At 40.9% G+C, this 17,616-nt stretch overlaps 1 long non-coding RNA gene and 1 pseudogene across 1 annotated transcript in view; one reads left to right on the top strand and one right to left on the bottom strand.

Annotated features, from left to right (window-relative positions):
* Positions 1–273: 273 nt before the first annotated feature.
* Positions 274–792, bottom strand: LOC148119098 (protein tyrosine phosphatase type IVA 2 pseudogene; annotated as a pseudogene).
* Positions 793–934: 142 nt separating this feature from the next.
* LOC146890739 (uncharacterized) overlaps positions 935–17,616 on the top strand; it is a 31,774-nt gene continuing 15,092 nt past the window's right edge. Inside the window, exons 1-4 of the long non-coding RNA XR_015735443.1 lie at positions 935–1,698; positions 2,095–2,192; positions 15,913–15,978; positions 17,105–17,179. This is a non-coding gene — a long non-coding RNA (uncharacterized LOC146890739). The remainder of the gene's footprint in view (positions 1,699–2,094; positions 2,193–15,912; positions 15,979–17,104; positions 17,180–17,616) is intronic.

Below are 17,616 nucleotides of genomic sequence, written 5' to 3'. Positions count from 1 at the left end.
TGAGTTTTTTTTCTTTCTGGTTTTTCTCAGACATCTATTTTGAAAAAAAATAAAAAACACAGGAGATTTTGAAATCATTCAATCCTGGCATAAATCAATACTCCACAACTAGGAGAAAAATCATCTTTCACTAAATTAATCTCTTTTCCTTTTCTTTCTTTTTCTTTTCTTAAACGTTTTATTTGTGTTATAGAGATTTCTCTATCATCTGTTTTCTTTTCAATCATTAGAAACTGAGAACTGAATCCATCACTGCTTTGTTAACACAGATAGATTCCAGATTCACATTTCCACTTACCAAGAGTTCCCTCTAACGCCACAATCCAGTCAGCCTTCCTTTACTTCTACTGAACACAGCACTGCTCATTGGTATCTCTGAAGAATAATCACACATTAGATTAGTATTTTTCCAAGTAAAGCTGCTCTTTGGAATTGAATGTTCCCCTTCTTTTTTGTCTTATAAACTGAACGGCACCTTCACACTGCATCCCACATCAATGCAAGCGCCAGTAGCACAGGGCCCTTCCCAACCCTGCCACACAAAGCACTTCAGCACAGCAACCTGACTCTTCACCAAACTTGGCTTTATCAGGTTTAGCCCGTCATCTACTGTTTGATTAACGAGCAGAGCACCATCATCCAATCTAGAGCATGGATTCCTCCTTTTCACCTGCAGCTTTATTATAGGTAGCACCACAAACTCGAACCAAAGTTGTCACTCTCTACTTCTGAAGTTCCTGTGAACTCGGTGAGAGTAGCCTTGGTGGGGTTTTGAGTTATCAGAAGGCACATGTTCTCGTAAGAGATCTCCACAGAGGCTGGATGTTCATTAGAGCAAATAAAAAGTGTGAGCACGTGTGTGAGTGTAGTAGGGAAAATGGAGTGGGGGGGCTTCAATAAACCTTGAAATTTTTATCAGCAGAAAACATTTTAAAAGACCAGAAAATGCCTATTATTGATCCCTATGTTCTCTATCAACTTGTTTACTCCTTACAAAGCTTCTCTCTTCTCACAGGCAGAAGTATTCAGAATCTACTTCAATCCAAATTCAAATTGGGTCTCAATGTCTACAGATGGATAGTTTTAGTCTCAAAAAAAAATCCAACGTCATACAAAATTTAAGCAGCATTTAAACTACATTTAGGTCATAGTAAGATAAATAAAAGAGTAATACTTTTGTGTACTTGATGCTTAATTTTACTGGAGTCATTAATAGAAATTTGCTTGCTAGTTAAAAATCAAAGTCTACCACTTCTGAGGCCATTCTCAGAGTCCAGAGTCTTCAAGGAAAGGTTAGCTATTACACATCTATCTGTCGAGTTCACTTGTCAGCAAAAATGCTGTGCTGAACCTGAGATAAGTCTGTCCTCAAACTCGGAATTACCATGAATGTGCAAAGTATATTTCAACAAAAAACGCTGGCAAGGTGGGGACTGGGCATAGAAGGCTGAAGGAGGTTGGAGTGCAGAGACCCCTCTCTCCTCAGTCACCATAGCGGCACTGCAGCAGTGCATGTCCACGAGTCCACCTTGCTGCTCTGCTGCCTCTGCATTCCCACCCCCCACCGCCACTGTCAGTTGGCATTGCCTCGCGCCCTTCCCAGCAGCCACTGCCGCTCCAGTCGCTCCTAGATGACAACCGTTACCACACGGACGATCGCACCACAACCCTTGATTCTGTTCTTACGCTGCCAACTCGGTATCAGGTTTTGGGATGATTTCTGAGTTTGTCTGGGTTCCATGGGTATTTTATTCCTTGGTTTCTCTTTCCTCTATATATTTTCAGAATGTCGTGGGTGCGTGTTCTCTGTTTTACTGATCTGCTTGACTTGTGTGTTAAAGGGGCATGTGTGGGGGATGCTTGCTGGTGTTAATCCACAGGAGGTGTGGACAGTGGGGAAGGAAAAGCTGCAGCTTGTGTTCTGTTGCAGTGCAAAGGGGGAGCCCGAGAACTGGACAGAGTGTAACAAACGAACAGCGCACTATTTTGGGGTGCTGGGATTATAAGCACCTACCTGGTGGTCACCACTCCTCCTAGCATCCCTCTGCCCCATGGACCACTCAGTGCACCTCTGATGTTCCTGCTTTGTTGCAGGTTATGGGAGACTGAGAAGAGCAGAATATGATGTGGATCCCAGGTTCATGTGGGAGATGCTCTTCTCAGACCTCTGCCTTCGGTTTTCCAGCGCTCATGTGAGTCCATGATGCCTTTTGTGATAGACGATGAAGCAGCTCCAGGTGACTGTGTGTGAACACTTAGTTCCCAGCTGGTGACTCTGTTTGGGAGGTTATGGATCTTTTGAGAGATGGAATCTTGCTGTAGTCACTGGTCCTGGGATTTGCGATTTTTCGCAGTTGCTGATCCCGGCCTCTGTGTTCCCACTCCCACTCTGCCCCAATATATCTCAGTATGAATGCAGTGTGTTCAGCCAACTTCTTCCTACCATAATACCACCATTTATTTCTGTAACATGATTATTTAAAAACCTAGAGACAGATATTGGGTTTAACTTGAAGATCAGAAAAGCAAAGCAGTCAAGGCACTGGAGAGCTCTAAACTCTGTGAAATTCTCAGACTGAAAAAGAGGAAGTTCCTGTCTTTCCTGCCTTGTATTCTTCTCTAGTGCTGGGGTTAAAGGCATGTTCCGCCATTGTCTGGCCTATGTGGCTGACCAGTGTCCTGTTTTGCACTCTGATAATTAGGCAAGCTTTATTTATTAAAATATAAGTGAAACATCACTACATTTCCCTTTTGGTCTAAAATAAAAAGAAGCCTATCACTACTATAAGAAAACCTATATACAAAAAATACAATAACTATATACATACAGGCAATAAATACATCAACAATGTCTACTCCATTTGCATTAGACAAATTCAAAGAAAGTTTTCTGTATCCTCTCTTTTTGAGTCCAAAGTCTTGTACCTAATTTACTATCTATCATAACATTCTTTCTGTGCCTGTTAAGGAAGAAAAACTATAACTATAGCTATCTTGTCTTCAACTCACTCAGAGACCCAAGAAGGAAATAATATTAACTGAGTAAGTAGTGCAAACAAGGGATTTCCAAATTGTGAGATATGACAGAAACAGCTGTCCCAACCCAAAGTTTGCAGCACAGGACATCCGTCTTCAGTCAACAGATCTAGTATATCTGACAGATTTTGTGTGTGTGTGTGTGAAGCAGAATATTATGAAGGGCTGTCTCTCCTTGTGTTGACAATAGTTGATAGTCACTTTATTTTGCATCCTGCTTGTCCAATCAGGACGGCATACTGTTAGCAGTTGAGACAAGGATGTTTTCTTGCCCGGTGGATTTACTTTGGTCACAAAGAATGTAAACTCTATGTCGAGTTTTTGTGATAACGATGTTCTTCTCTGAAGCAGATTGGTGCTGCCAGGAGCAGGCATATCTCGTCACTAAAAAAGAACCTATGTTAATAAAGCATCTTAAATGCCATATTCTGTAAATTTCTGTATGGTTTGAAGATGATTTACCTATCTAAAATTTATCTTTGTTTGATCTTGAAAATATGCCAAAATGACTACAAGTTCGATTATGATAAGTGACTAATTACTAACCTGCATTTCCTTATTGTTCTAAACAGTTGCTAATAAAAATGTACAAGGACTAGAAGTTGGCATTATATTTTTTTTTGTAATTTTATTAAATTTTAAAAAGTTTCCATTTACGCCCCTCCTCCCAACGCCCTCCCACTCCCCCCCTCCCTCTCCTCCTCCCTCTTTGTCCCCTAGGGAAGTCAGGGTCTCCTGCCCTGTGGGAAGTCCAAGTTCCTCCCCCCTCACTCCAGGTCCAGGAAGGTGAGCATCCAAACAGACTGGATCCCAAAAATCCAGTATATGCAGAGGAAACCAGTCCCAGTATCATTGTCAATGGCTTCTCGGAAAGACTGCAGGCCAGCCACATTCAGAAAATCCGGCCACATTCAGAGAATCTGGTTGGATCACATGCTCGTTCAGTCACGGTCCATCTGGCCTTGGTAAACTCTCATTAGATCCGACCCCTTGTATCAGTGGGTGATAGTATCCCTCGCAGTCCTTCGTCATTTTCTTCCTCCTTTTGCTCCTCGTTTGGATCTTGGGGGGCTCAGTTCGGTGCTCCAACGCGGGCCTCCATCTGTATCGTCATCCAACGCCAGATGAGGGATCTATGGTGATAAGCAAAATATTCATCAGTATGGTCACGGGCCAAGGCCGGTTCAGGCACCCCCTCCTCTGTCCAGAGAACAATCTGGGGATCTCTCCTTGGACCTGGGATCCCATATATAATCAAGTTTCCTGTAAACTCTAATATGACTCCCTTAGTTGAAATATATTCTTCCCTGATCCCACATTCATCCTTCCTCCCTTCCCCCCATCCCGGTCAACCGAGCTTTCTCCATTCCTCCCCTACTCCCTTCTCTCTAACCCTCTCCCCTTCCATCAACCCTCCCACCCCCCCCATGCACCCAAGGTTACCTGGGACTCTTGACTATTTCCTACCTCCTGGCGGATAGGTAAATAATCTTCATCAGGTTCGTCTTCTTATTTAGCTTCTCTAGGATCATGAATAATAGGCTCAAAGACCTTTAATTATGGTTAGAATCCACTTATGAGTGAATACATACCGTGTTCCTCTTTTTGGGTCTGGCTTACCTCACTCAGTAAAGCGTTTTCTATGTCCATCCATTTGCATGCAAAATTCAAGATGTCATTATTTTTTACCGCTGAGTAAAACTCTAATGTGTATATGTTCCACACCTTTTTTAACCATTCTTCTATTGAGGGGCACCTAGGCTGTTTCCAGGTTCTGGCTATTACAAATAGTGCTGCTATGAACATAGTTGAACAAACGCTTTTGTAGTATGTTTGGGCATCTCTAGGGTATATTCCCAAGAGAGGAATTGCTGGGTCCTGAGGGAGGTTGACTCCCAGTTTCCTGAGAAACCTCCACACTGATTTCCAAAGTGGCTGCACAAGTTTGCATTCCCACCAACAATGGATGAGTGTTCCCCTCATTCCACATCCCCTCCAGCATAGGTTATCATTGGTGTTTTTAACTTTAGCTATTCTGACAGGTGTAAGATGGTATCTCAAAGTGGTTTTGATTTGCATTTCCCTGATCGCTAAGGAGGTTGAGCATGACCTTAAGTGTCTTCTGGCCATTCGAAGTTCATCTGTTGTGAATTCTCTGTTCAGATCAGTACCCCATTTTTTAATTGGGTTAATTAGAGTTTTAGTGTCTAGTTTCTTGAGTTCTTTGTATATTCTGGAGATCAGACCTTTGTCTGATGAGGGGTTGGTGAAGATCTTCTCCCAGTCAGAAGGCAGCCTTTTTGTCTTACTGACAGTGTCCTTTGCTTTACAGAAGCTTCTCAGTTTCAGCAGGTCCCATTTATTCATTGTTTCTCTTATTGTCTGTGCTGCTGGGGTCCTACTTAGGAAGTGGCCTCCTGTGCCTATATCTTGTAGACTACTTCCCACTTTCTCTTCTATCAGGTTCAAAGTGGACAGATTGATGTTGATGTCTTTAATCCATTTGGACTTGAGTTTTGTGCAAGGTGATAGATATGGATCTATTTTCATTCTTCTACAGGTTGACATCCAGTTATGCCAGCACCATTTGTTAAAGACGCTTTCCTTCTTCCATTGTATACCTTTAGCTCCCTTGTCAAAAATTAGGTGTTCGTAGGTTTGAGGGTTAGTATCTGGGTCTTCTATTCGATTCCATAGGTCGACTTCTCTGTTCTTATGCCAATACCAAGCTGTTTTCAATACTGTAGCTCTGTAATAGAGTTTGAAGTCAGGGATAGTAATGCCTCCAGAAGTTCCTTTACTGTATAAGATTGTTTTGGCTATCCTGGGTTTTTTGTTTTTCCATATAAACTTAATTATTGTTCTCTCAAGGTCTGTGAAGAAGTTTGATGGGATTTTGATGGGGATTGCATTGAATCTGTAGATTGCTTTTGGTAGAATTGCCATTTTTACTATGTTGATTCTCCCAATCCAAGAGCAGGGGAGGTCTTTCCATTTTCTGGTATCCTCCTCAATTTCTCTTTTCAAAGGCTTAAAGTTCTTGTCAAATAGGTCTTTCACATCCTTGGTTAGAGTAACCCCAAGATATTTTATGGTGTTTGTGGCTAGCGTGAAAGGTGATGTTTCTCTGATTATCCTCTCCGTTTCTTTATCCTTTGTGTATAGGAGTGCCACTGATTTTTTGGAGTTGATCTTGTATCCTGCCACGTTACTAAAGGTGTTTATCAGCTGTAGGAGTTCTTTGGTAGAGTTTTTGGGGTCGCTTATGTACACTATCATATCGTCTGCAAATAACGAAAGTTTCACTTCATCCTTTCCAATTCGAATCCCCTTGATCCCCTTATGTTGTCTTATTGCTATTGCTAGAACTTCAAGCACTATATTGAAGAGGTATGGAGAGAGTGGACAGCCTTGTCGTGTTCCTGATTTTAGTGGAAAGGCTTTGAGTTTCTCTCCATTCAATTTGATGTTAGCTGTCGGCTTGCTGTATATTGCTTTTATTATATTTAGGTATGATCCTTGTATCTCCAGTCTCTCCAACACCTTTATCATAAAAGGGTGTTGAATTTTGTCAAACGCTTTTTCAGCATCCAATGAAATGATCATATGATTTTTTTCTTTCCGTTTATTTATATGATGGATTACATTGATAGATTTGCGTATGTTGAACCATCCCTGCATCTCTGGGATGAAGCCTACTTGATCATAATGGATGATTTTTCTAATGTGTTCTTGGATTCGGTTTGCCAGTATTTTATTGAGAATTTTCGCATCGATGTTCATGAGTGAGATTGGCCTGTAATTCTCTTTCTTGGTTGTGTCTTTGTGTGGTTTTGATATTAGGGTGACTGTAGCTTCATAAAAGGAGTTTGGCAGTGACTTTTCTTTTTCTATATTGTGGAATACATTAAGGAGTATAGGTATTAGCTCTTCCTGGAAGTTCTGGTAGAATTCTGCATTGAAACCATCTGGTCCTGGGCTTTTTTTGGTAGGGAGATTTTTGATAACAGCTTCTAGTTCTTCACGACTAACAGGTCTATTTAGATTGTTCACCTGGTCTTGGTTCAACTTTGGTATATGGTACTTATCTAAAAAAATGTCCATTTCTTTTACATTTTCCAACTTTGTGGCATATAAACTTTCGTAGTAAGATCTAATGATTCTCTGAATTTCCTCTGTGTCTGTGGTTATGTCCCCCTTTTCATTTCTGATCCTATTAATTTGCAAGTTCTCTCTCTGCCGTTTGATTAGTTTGGATAGGGGTTTGTCAATCTTGTTAATTTTCTCCAAGAACCAGCTTTTTGCTTCATTGATTCTTTGAATTGTTTTCTGTGTTTCTATTTTGTTGATTTCAGCCCTCAGTTTGATTATTTCCAGTCTTCTACTCCTCCTGGGTAAATCAGCTTCTTTTTTTTCTAGAGCTTTCAAGTGTGTTGTTAAGTCTCCAATGTGTGCTTTCTCTGTTTTCTTTAGGTGGGCACTTAGTGCTATGAACTTTCCTCTTAGCACTGCTTTCATTGTGTCCCATAGGTTTGAATACGTTGTGTCTTTGTTTTCATTATATTCAAGGAAGACTTTAATTTCTTTCTTTATTTCTTCCTTGACCCAGGGGTGATTCAGTAGTTGACTGTTCAACTTCCATGAGTTTGTTGGCTTCATGGGGGTACCATTGTTGTTGAATTCTAATTTTAATCCATGGTGATCTGACAAGACACAGGTGGTCACTAATATTTTTTTGTATCTGTGGAAGTTTGCTTTGTTACCAAGTATGTGGTCAATTTTCGAGAAGGTTCCATGAGCTGCAGAGAAGAAGGTATACTCTTTCCTATTTGGGTGGAGTGTTCTATAGATGTCTGTTAAGTCCATTTGATTCAGTACCTCCAGTAAATCTCTTATTTCTCTGTTAGGTTTCTGTCTGATTGACCTGTCCATTGGTGAGAGAGGAGTGTTGAAGTCTCCTACTATTAGTGTGTGTGGTTTGATGACTGCCTTGAATTCTAGAAGAGTTTCTTTTACATATGTGGGTGCCTTTATATTAGGGGCATAGATATTCAAGATTGAGACTTCTTCCTGATGAATTGTTCCTGTTATGAGTATGAAATGTCCATCTCCATCTCTTCTGATTGATTTTAGTTTGAAGTCGATTTTGTTAGATATTAGAATGGCCACACCCGCTTGTTTCTTAGGTCCATTTGCTTGGAAAACCTTTTCCCAACCCTTTACTCTGAGTAGGTGTCTGTTTTTGTGGTTGAGGTGTGTTTCTTGTAGACAGCAGAATGTTGGATCCTGTTTTCGTATCCAATCTCTAAGTCTGTGCCTCTTTATAGGTGAGTTGAGACCATTGATATTAAGTGATATTAATGACCAGTGATCGATGACTCCGGTCATTTTTTTGGGTAGTAGCGTGTATGTGTTTTCCTTCTTTGAGTTGTGCTTGTGGAGGGTCGCTAAATGTCTGAGTTAATGTAGGCAGTGTTGGGAATGTTGGATTCCTTGGGTTGTGATTTTCCTTCTAGTATTCTCTGTAAGGCTGGATTAGTAGCTACGTATTGTTTAAATTTGTTTTTATCCTGGAATATTTTGTTTTCTCCGTTGATAGTGAACAATAGCTTGGCTGGGTAAAGTAGTCTGGGTTTGCATCCATGGTCTCTTAGTTTCTGCAGTACCTCTATCCAGGACCTTCTGGCTTTCATGGTTTCCATAGAGAAGTCTGGTGTAAGTCTGATAGGTTTACCTTTATAAGTTACTTGACCTTTTTCCTTTGCAGCTTTCAATATCCTTTCTTTAGTCTGAATGCTTTGTGTTTTGATTACTATATGACGAGGGGATGTTTTTTTCTGATCCAGTCTATTCGGTGTTCTGTATGCTTCTTGAACCTTCATAGGAATATCGTTCTTTAGGATGGGAAAGTTTTCTTCTATAATTTTGTTGAGTATATTTTCTGGACCTTTGAAATGCAATTCTTCTCCTTCTTCTACTCCTATTATTCTTAGATTTGGTTTTTTTATTGTGTCCCACAGTTCCTGAATGTTTTGTGATGAGAATTTGTTGGATTTGCTGTTTTCTTTGGACAGAGTGTTTAATTTCTCTATGGTGTCCTCAGAGTCTGAGATTCTTTCTTCTATCTCTTGTATTCTATTGGTTAAGCTTGTTTCTGAAGTCTCTGTTCGTTTACCCAGATTTTCCATAGCCAGCCGGCCCTCGGTTTGTGATTTCTTCATTGACTCCATTTCAGTTTTCAAATCTTGAACTGTTTCTATTACCTGTTTGATTGTTTTTTCTTGGTTTCCCAGAATTTCATTTACGGATTTACTCATTTCTTCAAACTTTTTGGTATATTTCTCTTCCATTTCTTTACTCATTTCCTCAATTTTTTTGTTATACTTATCTTCCATTTCTTTACGGCAGATTTTCACCTCCTGTTTAATTTCCTCTATTATTTTCATAAAGAAGCGCTTAGAGTCAATTTCTTCTATTTCTTCTGGCGTAGGGTGTTCAATTCTTCTAGTTTCGAGCTCCCTGGATTCTGGCGGTGTCATGTTGCCTTTCAGGTTGTTGGAGGAATTCTTGCATTGGCGCCTGCCCATCTCTTCCACTCTGGATGAAACTCTTCAGCACTTTCTGGATAGAACTCCTCAGCACTCTCTGGGTAGGACTTCACAGCACTCTCTGGATAGAGCTCCTCAGCCCTCTCTGGGAAGAACTGCTCAGCAGGGCAACAGGGCTAGCTGGTCTTCCCAGGACTCAGGAGACAAAGGGCCCGCAGCAGTGGGGGGAGGGGAGGGGTCCCTTGGAACACCAAAGACCCTGCTGCAGATGCTGGGGGGGGGGCTGTGCTCTCTTCCTGGGCAGTGGTGAGCACCCACTCACCTCTCTGGGAAGAACTGCTCAGCAGGGCAACAGGGCTAGCTGGTCTTCCCAGGACTCAGGAGACAAAGGGCCCGCAGCAGTGGGGGGAGGGGAGGGGTCCCTTGGAACACCGAAGACCCTGCCGCAGAAGCTGAGGCGGGGAGGGCTGTGCTCCCTTCCCAGACAGGCAGGCAGGCTGCCCAGGCTAGCACCCACTCACCTCTCTGGGAAGAACTGCTCAGCAGGGCAACAGGGCTAGCTGGTCTCTGCATTATATTTTTAAATGAGCTGTATATGTATAATACCTTAAACAAGATTGGAAATATATGTACAGTATGTTTTAACAAAATTAATCTCCTTTTTATCAATTTACCAAATTTATATACATTTGCAAAAAGTATATTCCAACGTAAAATGTCTAACACTTGTAGTTGCTTTTTAAAAGTAGATTCAATAACCTAACTTCTTATTTTATGATATCTATATTGTCACATTTTCTTTCCAGAATAGATTCAATAATCTACCCTTTTATCATATCTATATTCCCTCTGTTGCTTTCCAAAGAAGATCCTTGAATTTAATTTCCTTTGTTTAGCTTCTCCCTGACCATTCCTAATAATACCCTGTCACTGACATTCCTAAACAATGACCATTATCCATAATGCATTGAACAACCAAAACTTCCCCACTCTACCTCTTGGGAATGTGGATGTCATATTCTTAAACTTACTTTCAGCTTTTTGGGGTGATGGTATCTTTAGGGGATTCTGAAAAGAAGAATTTGTGATTGTCAGGTTGAGAAAGGTAGCTTTATCATTTGTTGTGCAGATCATGACCCCATAGATTCACTTTTCTATATTAGCCATATATAGTCTCAGCATTCCTCTTTGTTCTTTTTGCCCTATGCATTCAACCCATTTCTTGCTTTGTTTTACCTGAGGTAGGGTTCCAATTCCTAGGAGCTGAACATTTACCTCTTGAAGAGGCCAATTTGTGCACCAAGATTCTGGGGTAATAAAAGTCACATCTGAACCTGTGTCTAATAATAATTTAATTAAAATATTCTATATTTTTACTCTCACTTTTGTCCTTTGATCATTTATAGAAGTCCGCCCAAATATATGTATTCTATTTTCCTTTGGAATTTTTGAGTCATCATCCATGGTTATACTATCATTGACAGTAGGGTTGTCTTTTTTACAACAGGCACTGGATTTTCTAGTTATCCTGGGGAGGTGTGTCCTCCACAGTGACTGAGAATGACTTGACCACTTTTGATCTGGGGGCTGGTGAGAGTTCTCCCAAGGAGTCTCCCAATGGTAATGGGTTGCCTTGTTTATATCTTTTTGGATCTACATTCCTTGGTTCATTGTTGGCATTTTTTGCATCTTCTGCATAACCCAGAAGGTTGGATCATTCCCAGAAGAAGCATTTCTAGAAATGCCTTGTCTACAATTCCTTCTCAGATAGTCCATTCTACCACAATTAAAACATTTGGTATTTTGATGTCTCTTCATACCTTTTCAAATTGCCTCTCCTATCCTCAGTGTTAGAACCAAAGAACTCAACATTGACTATGTGTAGGATCCATTACTCCATTGGTGCTGATCTGACCTTTAAGGGCCCAATTATCTTTTTACATTAAAATTATCATTTTCAAAAAGTAGAAATTCAATGTGTACTTATCTAGATTCTGGATCTCCTATCCCCGTTTGCACAGCTTTAGTTATTATTTGCAAAAAGACACTGAATTGTTTTCTTCGAACTTGTATAGCCTTAGTATATATTCAATTCTTTTTTACTGGTTATTAACTCATGTCCCAAGCATTCAAGGCTTCTGTATGGAATAGGGACAAATTGTGTTCAGTGTATAGAGCTTGACTGTCTGGATCTGCATAATGGCCCTCACCAAGAACTTGATCTTGGGAGATCTCAAAACCTCTGATTCTACCTTGATGTTCAAGGTACTAGGCTTCCTCCCTCTGGTAACTCTTCTTCCATAGATGTGGACTATGAGCTAGTAAAGCTGAGACTCACTGAAGTCAGTCTAGTTGAGTAGCTTATTTCTTGAAGCCCATTTCTTTTCAAGTGCCTCACATATGGTGAATGCATGCCATAAGATACTACTGTTTTCTTAATATCTTTTAGATCTTTCATACATATAGGGTCCTATTTACATTCTATATATCCATTTGAGTATTTACTATTTGCTGAGTTTTCAGAAATAATAACAGGCTAAGTAGCTAAAACTCTTGGTAAGTCATGTCTGACTCTGAGAGATACTGGCTATTTTAAGTCTTTCATTTCTTTTTCAAACCCTCTAACACATTCATAAAGCCTATTGCAAAGTCCTTGTCTTATGCTTCAGCTGTATTGCATTTCTTACAGTCTGCTGTAGTAAGGTTGTTGGTCTTTAGTGGAGACATATTGTCCTAGCTGTAACTGATTGGTTTTATGCTGCTGTTTAGGCATCTGTTTAGATATCTGTTCTGATATCTGATCATGTCTTTGCTGGACAAGTGATGTGTTCCTTGATTTCTGTTGTTTTTTTTTTTTTGATATCTAGAATATTCTGAAGGCTCTGGGTTGCCTGGTAGGGAATCCTTCTAAGATTGTGCCAAGTATGGCCACTGCCAGTTCCAAGCAGAATGTTTTCCTAAATATTGAGAAACTGACACTTAGGAATAGAAGTGGGCTAGAAGAGAAGTCTGATCATGTCCACAGAAGGGTGGAAAACAGGGCATTCCACCAGGATCTGCTGAGTCTCCTGGAAATGGCAACAGAGAGGAAAGAAAAGACACTGAAGATCTGGGGATGGGACTGGGGGGTTTAATTTGCAGGACAGGAAAGAGACTGAAGGTCTGAAGCTCTTCAACCAGTTTTCGTGGCAAAGGGGTTCTCAAGGAATGCTTTTGGGAGTTAGTAACTGATGGAATGGGGGGTGAGCAATATAAAAATTCTTTTTTAATTGATTTTTATTTACATTTTTCTCTGCTGCCCTCTATGTCTCTCCCCTTCACCCTTCAACCCTCCCCCCAAATCCCCATGTTCCCAATTTACTCAAGAGATCTATCTTTTTCTACTTCCCATCTAGGTTAGATCTGTGTAGGTCTCTTAGTGTCCTCATTGTTGTCTAAGTTCTCTGGGATTGTGGTTTGTAGGATGGTTTATTTTTGCTTTATGTTTAAAAACCACCTATGAGTGAGTACATGTGAAAATTGTCTTTCTGACATTGGGTTACCTCACTCAAAATAATTTTTTCTACCTCCATCCATTTTGCTGCAAAATTCAAGATATCGTTATTTTTTTCTGCTATGTAGTACCCCATTATGCAAATGTATCACATTTTCTTTATTCATTAATCAGCTGAGGGGTTTTTTAGTTGTTTACAGGTTCTGACTATATCAAACAACGTTCCAATGAACACAGTTGAGCACATGTCCTTGTGGTACGATTGAGCATCCTATGGCTATATACTGGGTATATATATGGTATTACTGGGTCTTGAGGAAGGTTGTTTCCTAATTTTCTGGGAAATGAGCAAGATAAAAATTCTTAACAAATTTTTAGCAAATAGAATTGAGATCCATAAAAAGCCAACCTTAAAAGGTCACATTATGTGATTTCATTTCCAAAATGACAAAATTATAGAGGCACTGAGAAAATTAGTGGTTGTCAGGGACAAGGCATGTGGTAATGTTGGTTGGAAGGAGTGTGAAATTCTCGGGGATGAAATTGCTTGAGTCCTGACTAACTTTCCCCATGATCTATGCTTGTGATAAGTGCTATAAAGTTCTTGATGCCATGTGCCCAAGCGTTTTCTAGATTTCAAGCGGGTTTATAAGCTTGGAATAGGTGACCATTAGCACAAACCGGGGAAAGACACAGGAAGTCCAGATGGTCCTTGCAGCTTCCTATGTATCTATTTATGAATAGTCTTTTAAGAAAATCCCAGGTAGTTGCCAGGATCTGCAGCCATTACCTCCTGTTATTAAATCAGAACACTGCACCAAGACACCCACAGAGCCATCCATTGCTTAGCTTTTCAACTCAGTCTTTTTCCTGTCCCTCTTTCACCTGTTTTACCACCAATAGGTGCATTGCCTCTGGTAATGGCATCATAGAGGGGATTGTCTTGGATTCCTTAGAATAGACATATTTCTCTTGCAAAAATGCTCATGGCTTCAAGTCAGAATTCTCGTGGCTGGCTTTGGAGCCTGCAGCTCTGAGTTTGGCAAGTGACAAAAGACTACTGCCATTGGCTGGAAAGCAGACAGAAGCTGAGGGTGACATAGGTGGAGAGCAGAGTATTTTCAATCTAAGTGCACATGACTGTCATAAACACAAAGGCAAAGTTCTATGCAAAATTGTAGACAAAATCAGACTATTTTTTCTTTTAAAAGTTTGTGTATTTTACTTCTTGTTTATGAGTGTTTTCCTGCATGTATGTCTGGAGAGGTGGCTCAGTGGTTAAGAGCACTTCCTGCTCTTCCAAAGGTCCTGAGTTCAATTCCTAGCAACAACATGGTGGCTCACAACCATCTGTAATGAGATCTGATGCCCTATTGAGGAAGAGACCTAGTCAGAGGTCCTCATTAACACAGAGCATTAAACCCAATATGGACAAGGTTAACAAAATGGCCATAGATAGGCTGACCATGCATGCTTCAGCATTGCCAGGGCATAAATTTCATTCATTCACTCATGTCTGTGTACCACATGTATGAAGTGCCTGAAGAGGTCAGAAAGAATGTTGGAGGCCCTGGAATTTGTGAATCAACATGTGGGTGCTGGGAACTGAACCCAACTTCCCAATTACAACCAGGACATTGTGCCATCTCTCTTGCCACCAAATTCACAGTATTTGTACATGGTCCATACGCTTTAGAGTTTGTCCACACATACAAGATTCTAGGGAGTCTCAGTGAGGTTCATAAGATATAGGTTCCTTTATGTTAAGGCAAGAACAGCCTTTTCCAGACTGGCAGATAGCTCTGTAGGTAAAGCATTTGCCTTGCAAGCAATTGGAGTACATGAGTTCAAATCACTCTAACTCGTGTAAAACTGGACACAGTAGGGTGTGCCTATAATTTCAGGGCTCCTATTGTGAGAAAGAGAGAAGTGGAGACAGGAAACTCCTTAGAAACTTGAGGGTCAGCTACTTTACAGAAGCACACAACAAAGAGACCATGGACTAAGCAATGTGGAAAGGAGTGACTGAAGGTGCCCTCTGACCTTCTGCTGAGCACTGGGGCACACTTGCACCCTCCCCTGCATGTACATGCCTTTTCCTCTGAGCATACACACACACACACACACACACACACACACACACACACACACACGGATGATGGCAGCTGAGGTCGTTTTTTGGTTTACACACACAACGGCACATGTGAACCTGAACATACTCACAAACACACACAACTATTTACATGAACATATGCATACATGTGCACATACACAAGGGGTCTGGAGAGATGACTCAGATGATAAGGACACTAGCTTCTCTTCTAGAGGACCCTAGGTTGGATCTCAGATCCCATGATGGTCTGTTCATACCTGCACACACATCCTCCACTTCTGAAGTTCACAATACTCATTTCTGGGAATGGCTCAGCAAAGGTTGAGCCAAGAACTGTCCATACTAATTCCAAGGTACTAGCATTTATTTATTTAGGTTTTTAAAAAAGATTTACTTACTATTGTACTTTATGTATATGGATACTTTTATGTATATACATCTGCACACTAGGAGTGGGTGTTAAACAGTTGTGAGCAACCATGTGGGTGCTGAGAATAGAACTCAGGACCTTTAGAAGAGCAGCAAGTACTTTTAACCTCTGAGCTATATCTCAAGTGGTAAAACTAGCATTTAATTAGATTCATAAGAATAACTCATCAATAGGTGTATAGCTTGCATTCATTTCTAATATGCGTCACTACATAACTGAATTCACAAATCAGCTTTCTAATAAAGAGTACCCAGAAATTTTGTATCTCAAAATACTTATTCTCTCTTTTCAGTTTTAGACTCAACAGAAACCAGAGAGAGACAGAAGAGCAATGCTTAAACACAAAACCTGAAGACAGGTGAGCAAAAATAAACTTGAGCAAAATAGCTCTGGGCAATTGCTTAGAGCTCTAGTTGTTCCCACTTGATCATAGGGAGGCCTAGGATGGGGGACTCGGGTTAATTTCCCAGTAGTCTTCACAACAGCCTTAGAAGGCCACAGGCTGAGGGATGGGGCTGGAAAGAGTCGGCTGGAAGAGAAGTTAGACAGCTGGAATTGAAACTGGACATCTGGAGGAGGACCCAGAAGCTTCTGCATTTTCTTGTTTACTTCTGAGCAGCAGTGGGGGAGGGGAACAAACACCTGCACTAGCCATGCTGGACTGAAGAGAAATTCCAAGTTCACCTTCAGGCACATCCAGGAAGTCATGTCCCCTGCTGGCCTCCTCTCCTTCTCCAGCCCTTACATCTTGATCTCTCTCCCCATTTCCCTTATTTATTCTCCCGGCCCGCCAGCCCCACCTGTCCCTTCTCCTGCACAGCTATTGGCCATTCATCTCTTTAATAGATCAATCAAGTAATTTAGACGGGCAAAGTAACACAACTTCATGGAGTTAAACAAATGCAACTTAAAAGAATGCAGCACATCTTTGCATCATTAAACAAATGTTCCTCAACACAAACAAATGTAACCCATCTTAAAATAATATTCTACAGCAGGATCTCAGGTCTCATTAAGAGCCAGTGTTCCTCAGTTTGTAGGAACGCATCCTCCAATCTCCTCTCCTTTAGACTCAGCTCAGGTCTCCAGCTCACGGACTGCTGCCACAGACATTAACAGTGGGTTTTACCTGTCAATCAACCCAATATAGAACTCCCTCACAGGCACACCCAGAGGCTTGTCTACCCCGTGATTCTAAAGGAGATAAACCAGGGAGGTCAAGGAACAGCCTGCTTAATTCTCATTCCCTTGCCACCTTATTTTTGAAACAGGGTCTCTCATTAAGCCTGGATTTCGTTAATTTGTCTAGACTTGCTGGCTGGTGAGCTGCAGGGACTTACCTGTTTCCATTCCTAGTGTCGTGGTTACAGATGCACACCTCCATGCCTGGGATTTACAGGGATGCTGGGGGTAGAATTTTGGGCCTCATGGTTATCCTGCAAGAGTTTCTATTCACTGAGTCACATCTTCAAAATACATTTCAGTTTTAGATGACGTACTGCCTTGGTTAGGATTTCTATTGCTGTGATGGAACACCATGACCACAGTAACTATGAGAGGTAAGGATTTGTTGATTTACACTTCCACCTTGTGATTCATCACTGAAGAAAGTCAGAACAGGGATTCAGGCAGGGCAGTATCTGGGCAGGAACTGATGCAGAGGCATAGAAGGGTGCTGCTTACTGGTTTGCTCCTTATAGCATGCTCAGTTTGCTTTATCACGGAACCCAGAACCACCAGCCCAGGGGGCATCACCCACTACTGGCTAATAGCCCCCTATGAAATTTAATTTTAAAATACCTTAAATCTTAGAGAGATTTCCTCTTTTCAGATAACTCTAGCTTATATCACGTTGACATAAAAATATCCAGCACACCTACTAAGCAGAGGCTAAACCCTCAGAGTCCCTGAAAATCTTTCTAATGGGGATATTGAGGGTAAGTAAGGGTTAGTCAAAAGGTTAACTACAGAAAGGATTGCAATTAGAGATATGAAC

The sequence above is a fragment of the Myodes glareolus genome, chromosome 18, assembly GCF_982192425.1.
Source record: "Myodes glareolus chromosome 18, mMyoGla1.1, whole genome shotgun sequence".
NCBI lineage: Eukaryota > Metazoa > Chordata > Mammalia > Rodentia > Cricetidae > Myodes > Myodes glareolus.
Note: the sequence above shows the minus strand (reverse complement) of the source record. Positions and strands in the feature narration are given on the sequence as shown.